This window comes from Panthera onca, chromosome A2 (genome assembly GCF_046562875.1).
Source record: "Panthera onca isolate mPanOnc1 chromosome A2, mPanOnc1 haplotype 2, whole genome shotgun sequence".
Taxonomy (NCBI): domain Eukaryota; kingdom Metazoa; phylum Chordata; class Mammalia; order Carnivora; family Felidae; genus Panthera; species Panthera onca.
In genome coordinates, this window is record NC_138340.1 from 132,357,592 (window position 1) to 132,377,767 (window position 20,176).

Genomic DNA, 20,176 nt, shown 5'->3' on the forward strand with positions numbered 1-20,176 from the left:
TAACTTGTAATGAGAAGTTCTGTTCCTTTTGTACAAGCAAAAATTTAAAAACACAAACCAATTCTCTTTGTAGAGCTATTAGAATTATACTTTATGAAAGTATATTTAAATATGTGAAAATATCTTCATGGTTTGACTGAGACTCATAGGGCACATAACAGTATAATGAACATAGCCAGACAAATTTACCAGACATTTTTATTTCAAGAGAAAATGTGAGGGATACAGAACTCAATTACATAAAGGGCATATTATTTGTGATATTTTTAAGGATTTATAGCTGGCTGTGCCTCATCACCCTTGTCTATTTCTGTGTTGATAGTCTCATGTTAGATCAGCTATTAGTTGTAATACTGATAGAAAACTGAATGATGGAAGTGGTCACGTATTTTCTACCTCTCTAAATTAAATCAGAAAGAAGCCATTGACTTGTAAGAGAATGTCACTGAGAAGTTCTCTTGACATCATTGTTGCTAGACAAAATTGCAAACCACCACTGAATTCAGAAATAATAACAATTTCATTGCAATTACTGAATACTAATTCTTGGCACACTCACACTTTTTTTTTTTTTTCCCTTTAACTTTGTGGTAGATGGAAGTACTCTTAGTGATAAATTAATGGATCCAAAATGTTCTAACCAGTGCCCAGATTCACACTGCCCTTTAAATAAAGAAAGCCTGTTTCTTAAATTAGGCCCAGTGAGAGCTTAAGGTTTATATAGACTTTTCAAAGTAACCTTACTTATGTACCCCCTAATTCGTGGAGTTCTAACAAACTTGATCAGACCCAACCCAAAATGATAACTGCTTATTTTCTTAAGGGTCTGCAAAAGCAATACAGGTGCTTACAACTTGCCTTAAACATACTCCAGTATTTACGATCCACAGATAATCTAGTGCCTAATTCAAATGTTATATGCCATAGTTTAGTTCTATTTTTTCTTTAGATGACATAAATATTTTCCTAGATCCAACTGTGTATTTCTTAATACACTTGGTTTCCAGTCCTATAACCTCCATAGTCTGTATAAAGTACTTTAAGTTCTTAGGTCTTGTTTTTTTCCCCCATGTGGCTTGAGTCATTTTCATTGATTTTTCTATGGAGTTGTTCCAGAAATTTAGCATCCTCATTTGTTTTTCAGAACTTCCAGGTGGACCCCATTACTGTGTTTTTCAGCGCCCTAACTAAGTATAGTTTGGGGAGTTGTCTAAAAGTACCATTACTTTTTTTTTGAGTCCCACATTGTTTATGTGAAAATTCATTACTATTGAATTACATAAATACTCATATGGTAGAATATTTTTTTCCTGTAGAATATTCTTTCCTTGTAGGTATTCTTATGTATTAAAATAAATGGGCATTTACTTCCACTTGCTGATTTACTTTTGTCTTGTCATTACCTCTGATGTATTTTTGTATATATTCTTTTGCTCTGCTCAGTGTATTGATCCATCCCCCACCCCCAAATTTCTAGACAAAACAAAAAAGGGAATAACGTTGGTGAAATATAAAGAAATATTGTGACTAATTAAGAGGTTAGTGTTAGAACATTGAGATACTGGGGGGAGGTCCTTAAAGAAGATTTAGATTCATAATGTTCCAACACTATTCATATTAAAATGAAAAGTAAACCTATATATATGTGGTGACCTATTTTCAGTATTTACTAAAACTGTTTTTTCTCTAAATAGATGCTTCAGCAGTTCGGGGTTTTCTCAAATGCGGCATTGTTAAGAATTGGCCTAATTCTTAGGAGAATAATGTTAACTTTGTAATTGGAGTGACTAGGAATTTGTGTTTATCTATACAGGTTTTTGCCAGGCAGCTAAATTAAGAGTATCATGGCTCAAAAATGACCTATAATGGTATCACCCCTGTTTCACTTTGAACCCTAATACTTTTTCATTTTGTAATTATTAACTTTGCTTACTTCTTACTGTATTTCTTCACCTGTCAACTTGCTTTCTATGAACAACTGAAATTCTAAATTACACTTGCTTATATAATTTTATCTACAATTTTATTTAAAATGCATTTTCTCTGTAAATTATCTATGAAGGGCCAGGTTTAGCCTTTTAAATTCCTTGATATTTGAAATATGTGTTCTTGGACCTATACTCTACCAATATAAGTCTGTTTCCCATTCAGTTGTATACCTCCCTCTTCCTTCAATCCACCAAGGACTTCTAGAATATACCTTCCCATTATATTGATAAATATGTCTTCATTCCTGTCTCTATGGCAAATTATTTTTATTAGCAAAGGCAAATAAAATTTAAATGTTGTAAAAGTATATGGCTGTGAAGCAAATGAATCCCCAGGGGTTTAAAAGCTCTCAGCAGTTTTAGTTTATTAATGTTGCTTAATTTCTCTTGATTTCTATCTTGGAAGGCTTAAAATATACTATGTGGAGGATAATGTTGATTTAAAATTTATTTAAGTTTTTAGTGTTTCTTTTTAAAGATCTATCTAACATAAGCCTAAAAGATTTATGCCATGAGAATGTTACACTTTTTTTTTTTAAAGGAAGTTAAGGAAATTTACTTTGAGTTCCTCAAATAAAGCATACTACTAGAAATAGTGTAAAGTTTTTCTGGTATTCATTTCTTTCTTAACTTTTATAATGGCATTTTCTGTCAAAGTTTTTTGTATTATTTTAGTTTTGTATCATTTTGGTAGACATACACAGCTACAGCCATCATTTTACAACTTTATCTCAATTTAAGAAAAAACAAACTTTCTTAAAGTGAATTTTAGGGGGTAAGAAAAAAAATCAGCGGTAGACATATTTCGGAGAAAGCATTTATAAAATTTCTCACTGGCAGATAGCGAGGAGAAACTTATAGTACACTAATCCAAATAGCTTAACATCTTAGCATATGTAGACTGTCATAAAATCATCTCATTTAAAAAAAAAAGATCCCCAACATCTTTAAGGACTATTCCTCACCATTACTTCACCCAAAGTTATGTTCCAGGATTTAGTTGATCTATATCTGTATGCCTGTAGCTAACTCTTCACTTCCTTTTTTGTCGTCCCCCCCCCGCCCCTTTCTGAGTCTGCCTTTAGTTTAGGTAAGTGCCTCCCCTCATCCCCCAAGCTCGTTTTATACATCTAGTTAGTACCATCACTGGTACCAATCTGATCAGGTAGAGCATCATCTCCTACCTGAGTTGTTGGCAGTAGCTATTTATTTATCTCCCTTCTTCTCTCTCTAGGCAACACAGTCCGTTCTCCACACAGCAGAGTGATCTTTTAAAAATATGTGATTATGTCACTCTTTTCTATAAACCGTCCAATAGCTTATGTCCCTGAGAATAAAAGACAAAGACCTTACATAAGTCCATGTTATTTGACCCCTGTTACCTATCTGACATTCTTTCCTAACATTTTCCTCTTATTCAGTCAACTCTAGACATACTGGCTTCCTTGATATTTCTCAAAACAGGATAAGCTGATTCCCACCACAGATTTTTTTCTGTGTTCTCTGTCTGAAATGCTCTACACTCAGATATCTTCATGAATTTCATGTCTCTGCTCAAACATACCCTTTTTAGAGAAGCCTTCTCTGACTGTCATATATAAAATAACAAATACTCATTGGTCATGCATTGTCACCTTTACCCAACATTAATTTTCCCCACAGCACCATCATCAGCTGACATTTTAAAAAGTTGTTTATTTATCACGTTTTCCTGATGAGAAAGTGTATTGCAGGGAGCCAAGGATTTTGTGCGTTCACCGTTCTAATCCAATGTGTAGAACAGTGCTTGGCACTGGGTAGCAGCTATAAAACTAAATATTGAATGAAAGAATGGATGAGTTGTCAGAGGGCCAAGAAATTACTTCTGTCTATATCATTAACTCACTTTTTGTGTAGCTGCAATTACTTTTCACCTTCCTTTTTCCTTTTCACTTATTTTATACCATGTCACATTTGGTAAACCATGTTCACTACTGTATTGACCAAGACATGGCTCCCCTCTCAGGTGGATACACTTCAAGTTCAATATTTTCTATCTCTATTTTATTCTGATCTGAGAAACAATAGTATACTTAGCTTTCGAAACGTGTGAATGGATGTTTTTCTTTCTGGGCAACAACAAATGCTCAATAGTTGAGTGCTTCCATGTGATAATACTTAGGACAGTCCAAATGACGTTTCATCATATATTTCATAATCACATCTTAATATGAATAATATAAATAATGTCTATAGGTATTTCTAATGGCTACGTTATGGACACAACATTGGCATACCAAGTATTTCTGAGATTGTCTGTGGGGAAGAATAGGAGGAAATGGGTTAAGCGAAGGTCTCTTCTGAAAACCTTTAGATTTAGATGGCTTTCCTCTCTGTGTTGGCACACACACCATAAGTTTACAACTTCTCTTTTGCCTCATTCTTTCAGTATCTACACTTAAACAGAGCAGATTGAGTACTTATGAGTTTTGGAAGGTCCATCTCTCCAAAGTTAAAATCTCACTTTTGAGCTTGCCCGAATTGCTTTTGGACATCTATAACTAAGGTATGAATAAGTGATACAGCTCTCCATAAAACATCATACAGATTCACAGATTCTTCTGCTTTTTAAGTTTTTATTTAAATTCCACTTAGTTAACATACAGTATAGTAGTAGTTTCAGGTGTACTGTATCACTATAGTCAATACTTCCATTCAGCCCCCAATGCTCCTCACAAGTATACTCCATAATCCCCATTGATTTTTTTCTTCCAAACCTAATGCTCTATAGATCTCCTTCCCACATATTATGTCCATGTTTGGAATATGCAGTAACTCGTTCAGCAATTTTATTTGAAATACCTTGAGAATAGAGAAAGGCATTTATCATCTTTTCTATTGATGTTAAAGGAGGAGGTCCTCTTTGCCTCTTCTCATTTTTCTTTTTCTCTCTTCCTTCCTCCAGACTGAATTATGAAACCTTTCTACATCATTCTGATATTTTATTATACCATCAGTGAATATGTAGCCCTCGGAAAACTGTGAAGCTAGGCAAAGTGGGCTTTTGTTACATGATTACCCCAGTTTCCCCTTTAAAAAAAATTACTAACTTCTCCTCCTCTTCTCCTGCTCCTTAGACACCCAGTGCCCTCCATGCTGCCATTTGGCTACTCCAAGTTCCAATCCTTTCCTTGTCTTGAGAAGGACATTTTGTATTAAAGTACTTCTTTAGTAATAATGCATTTTAGAATGCGAATGAAGATAGATCCTTCTGGAAAGTATAATTATTACCACAGCTAGTAAAATAGCTGCTTGGTTTACTATGCAGAGTTCCATGGTAAGTGCCAGGAGACCTGCATTCTGGTACTTGGTCTGTCTGTAACTGTTGTGTGATGGTGGGTGGGTTAGTTCCTCCAAAATGAAAAGGAGCATGAATTAGTTTTTAGGTTACTTTCAACTCAAATCTTTTTTGAAATATGTAGAATCAAATTTGAAGCCATGAACATGTTTTGTCTTTACTACCATAAACACACACATAAGAATGAATGGAAGAAAACGACCACTTCCTAAAATAAAAACAATTAAAACTAATTAAAACTAACAACAATTACCACACGTAACTTTGCTTATGAAGCTCAGGGGGGCTCAGTTAAAATTTAAGAGTAATTTTTTTCTACTATTGTAGCGCATTGGGCATTTTCACACTGCTTCCCCCCATCTCTGTCGGGAATGGAGCCTCCTCTTGTTTAACCAGAAAGCTCACACAGCAGAGAAGGCAGAGTGCATGTGAGGGTGATCATGTTTGGGTTAAGAAGAATAAATAACCACCTGGCGTTCTCTCCCCTGAGGTGCGTCATTAACTTTCCCCAATATTAATTTCTTCACAATTTTGTCTGGTCCTGTGCTCATTCATATATTTAGCTCGAAGTGTCACCAGTCCAGAAATAAGATGTGGAGTTGGATAAGCTGTTTGATAAACTTTGTCTTTTAAAATTAGAGCTCCCCTTTTTGATGGACTTCACACACACAGACATACATTTTTAGAACCCACATAAAATGTCGGGCTGCCACATGGTCCAGCCTATGCATTGTGCGGCATTAAAGGAAACACAACTCCCAGCTGTAGGAATACTACATGTCTTTGCTGTAGTTTGGCTTAAAGGGAGTGACACGGTTTTATACAGTGTGCCACATAGGAAGTTTTGCCCCAAATCTCTTGAGGCGTCTTTCTTCTTCTCCTGGGCACTGCTAAAAAGTTTTTAGAGCCTCATCTAGATCATTCCTCTATTGCTTTGCTGCCCCATCCCCCAGTTGTGCAGTACATACATCATATCAACTATACACACCCCGTGGAGTGTGCCATCCAATGCAAAGTGTGGTCCCTTTCTTTATTCTGGCTGCTTTTCTTGTGGCGATCAAGGTTTGTCTTTATGCAGACGAACAAGGAGAACAGCAACAAAGCATTCTTCTCTGAATGTAAAGGATTATAAATTGTGGTAGGTTTTAGCTGTGATGTAAGCTTGCAGACGTTCCCATTTCAATTCTACCTTGTCATATGTTACTGAGAATGCATATTCCTGTAACTAAAAATATAATTCATTGGACGGCTTGACTTTGTGTTGTCCCATATACCATAATTTTAAATCTATAATTTTGATCAATTTGTAATATTTCTTTCTTTCTGGAAAAGTATGCTTTTAAGTGAAGTTCTAATTCTTTGCTGTTTTGTAATTTTTAAGAATGTCAAACTATCCCACGCCCTACATGTCTGTTGCTCCTACCGTTCCACAAACAGAAGAAAGGCAATGTCATTTGTTATGTCTATTGGTATTTGATTTTACAAATCTATTCTCTTTGGTATCCTTCTGATTGTATCGTGAAAATATGTTGTTTCCACTAGGCTGCAACAGTGCCAGATTCTAAAATATGACTAAGTACATGCTTACTCATATTTCTGTATTAAAAGGAACATTGTTGTTACAAGTTTTGTTTTTATTTTGAGAGACAACTTGTTTTTCTGACTATATAAGATCAAATTTTAAGTGCAGATGTACAATGAAAGAGAATATATGGTAACAAGCTATGAATACATAACTAACAAAAATATTTAATGTTTATTTTCTTATTTCTAGGATTATGTTTCTTATGAGAGTATATTTAAGAGATGGAATGTGGATGAATAATTTTACTTTTACATGTGAACTCTTCATTGGAAGTAAAAATGTATTTGATTGTTTTTAAAAACCTATTTGGCTATACATTTGACATTTCACTGTAAAAATAAAGTATTGGTGGGACACCTGCATGGCTCAGTTGGCTGAATGTCCAACTCTTGATTTCAGCTCAGGTCACGATCTCATTGTTGGTGGGTTTGAGCCCCGCATTGGGTTCTGTGCTGATAGTGCAGAGCCTGTTCGGGATTCTCTCTCTCCTTCTCTCTCTCTGCCCTTCCCCCACTCGTGTGCTCTCTCTCTCTCTCTCTCTCTTTCTCAAATTAATGAAATAAAATTTTAAAAAATAATAAGATATTGGTTATCATACTGTAGAAATGATTCTGGTAATTTTTTCTCCTTTTATTGTGTCTTATTAATGACACACTATTTTAATTATCTTTATAAAATTATTTTAAGCTCTTTAGTTTCTATTTTTAGTTAAAGATAATTTATGTATGGCAAAATTAACCCCTTCTTAGTGTAAAGTTCTGTATATTTTAACAAAATCATGTTACAAAATTTTTCCATATGGTTTTTTGTCACCCTTTTTTCCTCATCTTCCAGGCCCTGGTAACCATTGATCTGTTTTCTGTCCCTATAGTTTTGTTCTCTCAAGTCTGCTTTTTTTTTTTTTTAAGGCAAATTTTGCACTGTATAAATTTATGGTGTCTAGTGTGTTACTTTGATATGTTTACATATCATAACATGATTGCCATTGTAGTGACATTTATCACATTACATAACTGTAGTGCCACATTGCTGTCTATATCCCATATACATTAGATCTCTATGACTTGTTTATAAGCAAGTTGCAAGTTTGTACCCTTAAGTGACATTAATCTTAATCCCTAACACCCCATCCCAGAGTAACCACCATTTTAGTTGGTGTTTTGTAAGTGTGACTTTTTCAGATTGTATGTAAGAATCAGTACTTGTCTTTGACTTATCTCACTTAGCATAATGTGCTCAGGGTCCACCCATGCTGTCACAAGTGGCAAGATACCCTCCTCTCCTATGGCTGAATAATATTACATTGTATACATATACCACATTCAAGTCTATCTTATAAATAGAATCATACAGTGTGTAGTCTTTGAGTTAGGCTTCTTTCACTTTAATTGTATGCATAATGCATATATGCACATATAATACCTTGGTCTTGCATATAGACCAAGGTATCATTGGTATAGACCATTATATCATATGAATAATGCATATGAGATTCATTTATATTGTTGTGGTGTATCTTGTTTGCCTTTGCAATAATGCAGTTGCTTGTTCCTGTCATAATTTTTTCTGAGTTTAGAATTCTCTCATTTTTCATTCAAATATATTTTTATTTATTTTTTTAATTACATTTTTATATAGCCTCAGATTTTATTTTGCCTTATAAGTTGGCATGGCTTATAAGTAAGAGACTTCACTGGGAGGTCATTTCTAAAAATTAATTTTGGGGTCTTTACCATAGTTCTCTTCCCTCATTCCTGCTCCCACCCCCAGTCTCTCTTGCTTTCAAACTTGCTTTCCTTGTTTCCACAGGAGTTCACTGGTCATGTCTTTTCACTCCTTGTCATCTGTTTGATTGGAAGATCTAAGATCCATTCAGGTAGCTAGTTCTTAAAGAAGAAAGAAGTTTGTCATCAGTTGTTTCATAATGTTTTGTCATTTATTCATTCACTTGTTTATTCCTCAGTTACTGATCATCCACCAATTTCTGCAAATGGCAAAAGAAGTAAGAAGAATCTAAGAATCCTAGAAATAAAAAGATCCTTTCAGATCATGAAATTCATTTTCCATTCTCCCTTCCAAGTCAGATGGGAGACGGGGCTAGGGTTTACTCTCCAGGAGCCTCTGTCAAATTGCCAATGGACTGTAGTGTATGGAAAGGGAACAATCAAAGAGGTAAATCAGAGAGGCAGGTTGGGTGCTAAGAACAAATTGTCAGTTTGAAGGGGCTAGCTGGGCTGAAATGGAACAGAAACCAGGGAGTGAAAGACAGGAGTGAAAATAGACAAGAAGCCTGGAGTAGCTTCCTGTGCAGTGGCTTTTTTTCAGACAAGAAGTGAGCAGTGAAAAGACATCTGAATGTGAAGGAGGTAGTCCCCAAGGCCATAAACCTGGCAAGTGGCTTTCAAAAACTTCCACGAATGAAAAGTTTGTTATCTTTACATCCAAGATTTGAAAAACTTTAATTGTTAAAAAGTTTTTCCTTACGTTGAATTGTGATCAGTTAGCCATTGTTTCCAGCTCTACCCTTTGGATTTACACAGAGTATTTCACGTTGATAACTTTGTAGATGTCTGAAAGTTTTCATTTCTAATAAATCTTTCCTTTCTTAGGCTAAAGAAGTCAAGTTTCTTCTGTTATACCTTATATAATATTTGGATGTATTTCATTCCTCACAGTTCTGATAACTCTCCTCTGGGTATGCTTCTGTTTGCCAAAGTTTTCCTTTAAAATGTACCTAGAGCTAAATACCAAACCAAGAGTGTTGCCTGACCAACATAGAACACATTGAAAATTTGTCTCCATTTTTTTCCTCCAATCTAATAGCGATTCATTTTTTTTTAGTCATGTTACATTGTTACTAAATTTTTAATTAATTTTAGATAAGTTGCATGAATATACAATTTGAAGAGTTTATTTTAAAAATAGGATTTATATGTCTTTTAAATTCTTTGTTTCTTTGTTTCTTTCTTTGTTTCTTTGTTTCTTTCTTTGTTTCTTTGTTTCTTTCTTTCTTTCTTTCTTTTGGAGAGAGGAAGAGCACAAGTAGGGGAGAAGGGCGGGGGGTGGGGGAGAGAGAGAGAGAGAGAGAGAGAGAGAGAGAGAGAGAGAATCTTAAGCAGGCTGCACACGGAGCCTGATGCGGGGCTCGATTCTATGACCCTAGAATCATGACCTGAGTGGAAATCAAGAGTTGGACGCTCAACGGACTGAGCCACCCAGGCACCCTTTAAATTCTTCTTTTATAGTTCAGTTATTCAACATGTCAGGCTCTAAAAAAAAATTCCTGATTCTATTATATTTGTTAGTAATTGTGTCATTCATAATCTTGATTAATACATTTTATAGCTCTATTCAATTATTATAAAAATATTGAGCAGAACAGGGTTAAGAATGGAACCTTTACTAAAGTTAGTGAACGTGGAGTCTTTCACTTGTCATTGATCCTTTGGATGTGATTATTTACCCACCTATATACATTTGAAATTAATCATAATAATGGCTAGCATTCTTTGAGCAGTTAGTTTCAATAAGCATTCTCTAATCAGTTTGTATGCATTAATTCATTTAATCTTCATGATACTTCTATAAGGAGGTACTGTTATTTTCCCATTTTACAAATGGGAAAGCTGAGTTGTGGAGGATATGAAATTTTATTCTATTTGCAGGTTAACTAATTAGCCAGCCAGTGCTTTATAGATGCTTGTGGAAGACACACAACTTTGGGGTCAGAGACAGAGCTTTATTACCTCTGGTACAGTCAGCAGTGTGAGTTTTTTGTTTTTTGTTTTGGTTCCTTGTCCCCCTGCCCCACTCCGTCCCACAGGAGTTCTGTAGAGTGGCTCAGATTCATGCTGCACACTTGGTGAGTTGTATCACCCATGAGGAATGCCAAGTTTAGGAACCCAGATCTTTTATAATGGGCTGTAAGTAAACTTTTCTTTTGTTCCATAGGGAGATACTATTTCTGTCTTCAAAGGCTATTTGCTATACAAACATTTGTGGAAAGACAGTCCAGCACAAAAACTGCCAGTGCCTTTGCTCACAAAACATGCAGACACTTCAGAGACCCATGAAATTTGCCTCTTATCCCAGATATTAAGAAATTTCCCCAAAGTTACACAAATAGTAAGTGGACTTACCCCAAGTTGGCCATGAGAGACTTTTCTCTATATTTTTCTTGGTCCAGCTATTATACAGCTAATGTATTTCTTTGATTCACTCATATAGTAGCGTGTCAGAAAAGGAAACAAGGTTTGGCATGGCTTATTTTTAACAAATCCATGGCAGGTTTTTTTAAAAAAATTTTAAGTGCTCACAAACCATCTGTTTAGTAACCTGTTCTAGTTTTGTTGGGGAATAATGTCAAGATCACTGATCTTCATTTTCTAGAATCCTTTTACCTTAAAAAAATAAAACAGTATTTGCCCCTCTTAGGTGCTATGTCCTCTCTCCTGTTATTTGTAACTCTTTCAAGGTTATCAGCTATCATTCTGTTATAACATTTACTTTTTAATACCCTGAGATTGTAATCCATTGGTCATGTATACATGAACTTATTTACAGTGACTCATTGTTCTCTTATTAATTCCTGAACTTTGATTCTTTATTAATCATATTTGATTTTCCATTTTAGGTTTCAACACATTCCTTTTTGGTGGAGAATGTAAAAACCACCTAAGATTCATCTCAGTTATATGATAGTATACCACTGTCATCAGACAGTAGGCTCATGTCTTCTTTAACATTTTTTCCAGTATCTAAATAAGATCATGAAGTGTTCTTAGATTTTTTGAGGGTTTGGAGGGGGTTGCTTCAGCCCATTTCAAGTATTTATTAAAGCTTTGAGTCATGTTTCTGGACTGTTCCTTGCTATGGTAATATTACTTATGAGGTCAAATAATGCCTGTGTAACTCTGATTTTTTAGCTATTTTCTAATTTTTTTCCCTCTTTTTAGTGCCTTCTCAGGCTGACTGTAGGGCCATAAGTGCACTTTCAGTAATTCATAATTTCAGTAGATATTTATCCCAAGCCGTTTCTTATTTGCCAAGCTGTCATATATATTAGGAGCTGGCAAATTTTTTCTGTAAAAGACTAGAGAGTAAATATAAGTTCAGTGGGCCATAGGTCTCTGCCGCAGTCGTTCAACTCTCCCATTGTAGTATACAATGAACAATATGAACAATATTGAACAATATTGTTATGAACAATAAGAATGTGGCTGTGTGACAGTAAGGTTTGTTTATATACACTAAAGTTTGCATTTTCATGTTTCATATTTCATATCATTTTCATATTTCACAAAATATTCTTTTGATTTTTATTCAACCATTTGAAACTGTAAAAAACCATTCTTACCTAACAGACTATCCAAAATCAGGCTCTGAGTCACATTTAGCCTATCGACTATATTTTGCTACACACACACAGACACATACACACACACAGTTATTCATATAAATATAGACTTATCGTTTTTACTTCCGTTACAAAAGTCCATGCCACATTTATTCACTGGCTTGGAATTATGACCTTAAAATTGACATGGACTTCTAAGAGTTCTGTGACAAAATCTTTCATGATAGTTCTTCCCTTTTCATTGCTATTAAGGTCAAAGTAGTAATTTTCCTCATTGCTTTTTAAGCCTTCAGAGAGAAGAAATTATTTGTATGTCAGTAATTTATTAGGTGCTCAATATTGTCATTATTAGTATCACAGTATAAATCTAGATAATAAAGTACAGTGACCAGCCGAGTCATCAAAGGGTCTAGGTAGTGAACCAAGAATGTCTTTCACATTTTTCAGAGGTCAGGGCAAAACAAAGATGTCAGGAAGGTTCCGAGACAGGTAGAAGAGTCATGAATCATGAAGAATCACAACTAGTAGAGGCAACTTTAGTTTGAGACAAAGCTTTGGCACAACCGGAACCTTTTCTATACACTGCTAAGTGAGGATATGGGCAGACCAAACGCGAGGATACAGTTAGATGTAGAGTGATGTAGATTAGATTACAGATTAGATGTAGAGTGAAGTCTTTGGCTGGAGTGGCAAATTTGAAAACTGGTCACATCAGTGCCCTCCATCAGTCAGATGACTGTTTAACTAGGTTTGCTCCTGTGTCTTTGCGTAAAGAGGATTTCCTATTATATTTACTTATGGTGACCCTGTAGCTAGGTTTTTCTGCTTATGTGTTCTGGCATTTCTTTATTTGTATTTTTTAAGTTAACTAAAGCTAATCTTGCAGAGTCTGTCTTGGGGAGTGCTTCTGTTCTTATTTTTGGTGTAAACTTTGTAGATTACATAGTTTCAGTTGGAGGAGATGAGAAGATGGATGAAAAGACTAAGAATGAGGAATAGTTCTTTTCCTTGATGTTCTTTCTTCCTTGCTATGGGCAAGTCCACAAATCTCAGTAGCTAGTAGACTGCCAGAATCTTTTTTTTTTTTTCCTTCAGAATACACATCTCTCTTTTTGACAGGAGGCCTGATTTGAGGTAACATTTGTTGCTTTATCATATGAAAGAGTTGTGTATTGAACAACATCATTTCTTTATTTTTTTTTCTTGGAATTTTAATGCTTTTTTGTTTCCACTGTTCACTGTTTTGAATAAGCAGTTTGTGATTTTTGTTGCCCACCTAACTCAAAATACCCTTTCCTCCTAACATTTCCCTGTGACCTCATCTTGAATTCTCCTTGTTTTCTGTAACCTAAAGGTACTTATGTGAACTCTTTTCTTACCATTTTAAGGCATAGAGAACATTCCTCTGTCTCATGATACTGTATTTCCTTGAGAAATATTTTAGTTCAGAATTATATGAATGTTATATTTCTGAGTATTAAAAATTTTTGGTTTGCTGGCCTAGGTGGTTGCCATCATCTTGAATGAGAGCCCTTTTGAAAAGAATGTACTGCTTTACGAAAGTCATCATCAGAATCACTTTCAGAAGAGAGAGGTTTCAAATAAAGCAAGAAAAATACAGGCAAATCTCTTTTAGAGTTAAGACAACAATAAGTGAAATATTTATGAGCCAGGGCTTGGCTGTAAGAGAAAATACAGACAAGCCTGTGGTTTCATTACATTACTTACAGGATTTGTGTGACCTAAAAAAAAACGGAAAGTGCAAAAAGACCTAATGCAGCCAGGTATGGGGGCTGCTGGGATATGCATCGCTAATGAACTATTCTGGTCTTCCTCAGAGAGTGAGGTGTTCTTTTGATGTTTTTTGAAAATGTTAATTGCGAATGATGAAATACAACTGGAGGAAAAAAATACTGTTCGATGACATAGATGATATAAATTTAAGACAACTTGAGTTAAAAAAACTATTAATATGTATATTTGTAGACTTTATTTCTGTAAATAAAGAGCTATACTGTTATTTGTGGCTTTTAATCCCATTTTCAACAAAACGTTTAGTCATTTTGACTAGTTCTTAATTTAAATTTCAGTAAGTGGTGGTAAAAGTTAAAGTAAGTTTAGAGTGTTTTTGAATGTGGCAGTTGAATGCTCCTCTGGCAAGTACCTAGGTAAAGTAGGACACACCAAGCTAAGTACATTATTAGTTGAGGAAATTGTCTTTACTGCTAGAAGATAGAAACATTTATTCAAATAGAGATGTAATATGTTTGCACGTGGTAAGTTTATAAAATGTTTTAGATGAAGCTGTTGCAGATGTATAAATGTATAAGTAAGTGAAACATTCGTTTGAGATAATTTTGCTGGTTATAAGAATTATTTGGGGAAAGCTGTTAAAATGCTTATTTGCAGGTCTGACATGAATTACTCTGACTCAGTAGTCTGGAGAGGGGTTAGGGTTAGGAGTCTGCATTTTTAGAAAATATCGTACATGATTTAAATAAGGTGGTATGAAGACCATGCTTTTGGAAACAGTGGAGTAAAATATTACATGGCATTTCTAAAGCATTTGGGGGGGGGGATATAGGGAATCAAAATGAAACCCAAACTCTACTGGTCATCAGAAATAAAATTGTGACTTAGAATATAAAATATATAACTATTCCTATGAGAGTACATTAATAATCTCTAAAGATCTAATGAAGAGTTTTACTTCTGGCATTTTTCTTGATCCAGTGAGCATTTTGAATTACTATTACTCATCTGAAAACAAAACTACAATGTCACATCCGGAAAACAAATTGTAGGAAGGAGAGAATACTATTAACTTCCTGTAAAGACAGAGACAAAGAAGTTCGGGGGGGGGGGGGAGGGCGGGGGGGAAGAGAGAGAGTAAGAGAGAGAGAAAGATATAGGTAGAAGTAGTTGTGTTGGGTACGCATTTAAAGCCTGGGATGTTGGTCAAGTTGTGTGTAAGTTGCTTCCGTGACATTTCAGTTGCAGTAAGGTTTGCTTTTGCTTCATTGAGCTCAACTTATGCATTATCAAAGTGGTTGGCTTAAAATTACAGAAAATAAAATGAAGATTATCTAAAGAATTTCAGTAAGTCTTTTTCAGTCAAATGTATTTGAAGCGTAGTAAGCCATCCACAGTTTGTCAGTTGGCTATTTGGAATTGGGAGTAATAATTCTCACAGAAAGAGAATATTCTAAACATTGATTAATTTACAATGGGAAAATTGATAGGAAATTGTGTTCTAATACTGTCTTGAATACAGAGAATTGATTTAGCTTATTTATTTTAAATGCTTGTGGTTTGTACAGCCTAGTTCAAGAAACTCTTCCCAGCCAGCTCTGGGATGTTTTTTGTTTTGCAAATTCTCCACCTCCTCAGAGAAGGTCTTAATCACCTGGTTTCTTTCTGAACCTAGTTCCTCCAGCCTCCCTCAGGAAATGGGTCTTCTCATACAGTTGACAGAGAGAAAGAATTTGTAATTTGAGGTACAGCTTTGGGTTTGGGGGTGAGCTAGACACCCCAAAGTTCTAATTGTATAGGATGGCTGATGAAGAAGGTAGAAAAGGAAATAAAGGAGGAAGGAAATGGAAAAAGGACTATCTTACCTTTGGGCTAGCAGTAAGCGTGCTGCCTGCATAGTCTTGGGGTCACAGTTGTAGCGGGGGAAAGTGGTTTGGTCACAGACCCTATCTTCAGCAGACAGCTAGCTGGAATGCTTGGGCAGTGCAGGGATCAAGAGCCAGAACCAGTTGGTTAATAATCCTCACTCTAAGAGCACAAACTCTCTTAACCAGCCAGAACAAAGCCAAACAAAAGGCCTGGGAAACAAAAGTGAGTCTGCTAATCTTTTTATTGCTGAATTCAGATACTTACCCAAAGTTCTGTAATGACCTGACGATGGACACGTGAATAGCAGTACTAGCATTTCATATTTGTGAAACATTTTATAGCTAATAAGGCTCTTATATTATCTAATTGGATCGTTAAACTAATTCTGTAAGATAATTAAGGCAGATATTATATTACAAGATCTCTGTAGATGAGGAAATACTAGCAATTATTATTTACCCAAGGTTATATAGCTACTATATAGTGAAGCCAAGAGTGAGTCATCTCCCTCTCCCTAGACTACTGCTCTTTCCTCTGTGTATACCACATTTCTTCTCATGGATTGGGCATCTGAATCTTCAGAATACCTCTTAGATGTTAACTGCCTGGAGGGCAAAGGCAATGTCTTCTATTCCTTTTGTAGTTCTTTGTAGCATGAGTGCACACAGTGGAGGCCCAGCAGGAATATTTGTCAACTAAGATGTGGGTTTGACATCATGGCAAGAGGAGGGCTTGGCATTAGACAGACGGAGAGCAAATCCTAGGCTCAGCCCCATGCTGGCTGTGTGATCTTGGGCAAATTATCTGATCTCTGAACCTAAATTTTTCATTGTAAAATATGGATGAAAATTCTGTTACTTGTATGAACTAAAAATATTTTTAAAGATCCCCACACAGCAGCTGCCAGATAGTAGATGCCTTCTCTTCAGTGTTTAGCACTGATCTTATTTATGACTGCCTTTTTTTCCTAGCTCCTCCTTCCACTTTTTTTTTCCTTGAAAGAATATTTTGTTTGTCAGCTATACTTTGTATGTTTTTCATCTTAAACAGTGCTAGGGTGCCTGGGTGGCTCAGTCGATTAAGCATTCAACTGACTATTGATCTCAGCTCAGGTCATGATCTCATGGCTCATGAGTTCAAGCCCTGGGTCGTTGTCAGCGTGGAGCCTGCTTGGGATTCCCTCTCTCTCTCTCTCTCTCTCTCTCTCTCTCTGCCCCTCCCCTGCCCATGTTCTCTCTCTCTCAAAATAAATATACTTAAAAAAAAAACGGTGCCAAGGTTTAGGATTGGGGCAACCCTTTCTGCTAAAAGAGCATCCCTCATATCTGCCCCTGTGAATTTTGAGGAACTGGAAGAAAGGAAAGTATGCAATTTACCAAAAGCAAATATATTATGTTCCTCATTTTCTTGCCCCCTTTGGTCAGGCAGTTAAGTTCAAAACAGCTGATGTAGGAATATTCTTGAGAGGAAAATCTGACTTTGTGGATGTGCTCAGAAGTCAGATATTATCTCTGCCTGAATCAGTATATCCTTGGAAGCTTGAAACCTGAAACTTACAAATTAATTTTGAATTTTGTTTGTGGTATTTGCAAGTGAGGTTACAATGGTTTATTCATGAAGTTCTCTGAAGCTATTAGATGTGGCAAAAGTAGATGTCCATTGTATTTTAAGATTGTCTCAGTTTTATATTATTTTTTATATTTATCAAAGCCTTAGACCTTATTGAGTGGCTTTTAAACATGTCTTTAGATTAATAAATTCATCACTCCATTGAAGTCTCATTTTCTGGAGGAATATGTTTTGTAAGCAATATTATACAATAAATTTAAAAGATTCATCCTTTCCAGGTATAATTTTGACTCCCTGTTAGTATTTTTCTTGTATTCCATTGATGGATTTGGATAAAGCTATTTCCATATAATTAAATCTGGTATGTTAGGTAATTTCTTTTGCAGGGTTGCTGCTCTCCTGTTCCGGGAAGCTCGTCCTGGGCCTGGGAATTTTCTCTAAACTTGGCCTGGTTTTAAATTTAGGAAGCTAATTTTCCTGGTTCTGAAATGGAGTAATTTTCTATTTTTGTGATAAGTCTAGTTAATTACCACTTTTTATTGGCAATGGAATCTTCTCCTTTGCATCTAATGGTCCAGATCATTGTATTCTATGATGTGAGCTCTTCACAGCATGCTGCTGTGGCCCTCTAATACACAAGCCTCTATATTCTGTCAGCTGTCATTTTACATGCACACAGAGGAAATTAGTTGGAAAATATTGGACTTTCTGGGTTTCAGGCAGTAAGGAAGCACTAGGAAGAGTGTTTGGAAGATACTTCATACTCATATGTCTTCTGTCTCCTTCAGTGCTAGGAAAATATGTTGGATAATTTAGTCAAAGAAGCACAATCCCTTTTCCCATTTGTCTGGAAATAATTATTTAGAGGCGATATGTGCTCAGTGGAAGAAAGGTTTGGCAAGTAGTACATATTCTTTAGCTCGTTGATGTTGGGAGCATGTGTTAGTGATCCTCTAATAAAAAGCACATGCTCAAAAAGTGGTTACTGTGTGTGTGTAGTAACTATTCTTAAACAATATCATGTCATGGGAGGGGCTTCATTTCGAGTGGGAATAATGGATCAATTTAAAACCAAAGAACATAGTTTGGAATGGTGTTTTTTAATATCTAATCCAGCCCTAAAATATCTATTCATAAAATATGGAAGGTTGGGAATCCATTGTACATACTTAGAGGTCATCGTCAGTAAAATTCTAAAGTAGGTAAATGGTGAAATTAGTGTTAATTAATTTAAATGTGGATTTAGCAAATAGAGAAAGATAAAAATAAAACTACTTAGACACAGCCACATCACCTGATAAAAATGTCAACATATTTTGCCACTTCTTTAAAGTTTTTTTCCACATACTTACCATGTTTACTTACTGGACCAAAAAAAAAAAAAGTGTGAACCCGGTTGAATGTTCAATAAAAGTTCAGAATTATAATGTTTATTTTTGCGACCTCATCTCTTTTTTGTTACCTTTAGGGTTGGTCTCCTTAGACTTAATTGACTTGACTTTATAAAGTATTACTTAACTACAATTTAGACAAGAATTTTTATTTCAGGACCAAGACCAGTGTCTGGCACAAAGTGTGGTGAAGTTCTGAATGCAGGTAAACTTGTTTGTTCTTCTCTGCTTGGAGTCTGCTCTCCTCTAAAAGCAGCCATTTATGACTTTAGTGCTTCAGTTTTTTTGCTTTGGTTAATACTTTTATTGGCAAGATAATATGATTTATTTCAAGTTTTAAGAACTAGTTTTTGTATTCAGCGTAACATTCTTCTTCCAGCCATTAGACCTGATTATTCTTTTGGTTTATATCTTAGAATTAAGGTGTATAGGATTGTATCGAAATGCAGATTATTCAAGTGTATTTTTAAACGTAAGAATTAGAGAGGTGCCTGGGTGGCTCAGTCGGTTAAGCATCTGACCTCAGCTCAGGTCATGACCTCACAGTTCATGGGTTCAAGACCTGCATCTAGGCTCTGTGCTGACAGCTCAGAGCCTGGAACCTGCTTCAAATTCTGTGTCTCCTTCTCTCTGTCTCTGCCCCTCCCCGACTTGCATTCTGTCTCTCTCTCTCTCTCTCTCTCTCTCTCTCTCTCTCAAAAACAAACGTTTAAAAAAAATTAAAAAAAAATTAGAATGTGTATTTAAGGTAGTCTCTATACACAGGATTTTATCAATACTATTAATTTAGCAACATTAATCATCATAATATTCTTTAATTTCCTAGTTTTACATCATAATTTTATCTATTAAGGTTATATTTTAAAATTGTTTTGTTGAAAAGTTACAATTTATCAGCAGACCTGTGTTATTTAGAAATTAACTTCTATATATCTAAATACCTATATTAGTTTAAAGATGTTTTATTTCATTGGTACATATAATCTTGTTAAAACTAGGTTATGTACAATGATGAACTGTATCTAGTAATATTTGTCTCCCTTGTTTTTGGGGAAAACAAATAGACCTGCACATTTAACATATGAAGCACTCACAAGATTATAATTTAATAAAACAATAAACAAGAGAATACCAAAACTTTAGAGATTTTACTTGATTTTTTTGAGGAAATAAGCACTTTTTTTTCCTCATCCTAATTGAAAACTGTGACCCAGTGGTTTAAACCCCAAACAGGTGCCAAAACTTTTGTTGTCCTTCAATTTTGTTTACTCAGTAAAATCGAGACATTCCAAAAACATAGTGAATATGTTGCTGTGTGATATTTGTTGA

The 20,176-nt window shown here is 35.3% G+C and overlaps 1 protein-coding gene across 7 annotated transcripts in view; it reads left to right on the top strand.

Moving 5' to 3' along the window:
* FOXP2 (forkhead box P2) overlaps positions 1–20,176 on the top strand; it is a 566,859-nt gene that overhangs the window by 3,402 nt on the left and 543,281 nt on the right. For 2 of the 7 annotated variants that reach the window (XM_060632923.3, XM_060632925.3), the window contains exon 1: positions 18,956–19,052. The exons of the other annotated variants lie outside the window; for them this stretch is intronic. The gene's annotated coding sequence lies outside the window, so the exon portion shown is untranslated. Of the gene's footprint in view, positions 1–18,955; positions 19,053–20,176 lie in introns of those variants that run through there. 7 annotated transcript variants of the gene reach the window in all.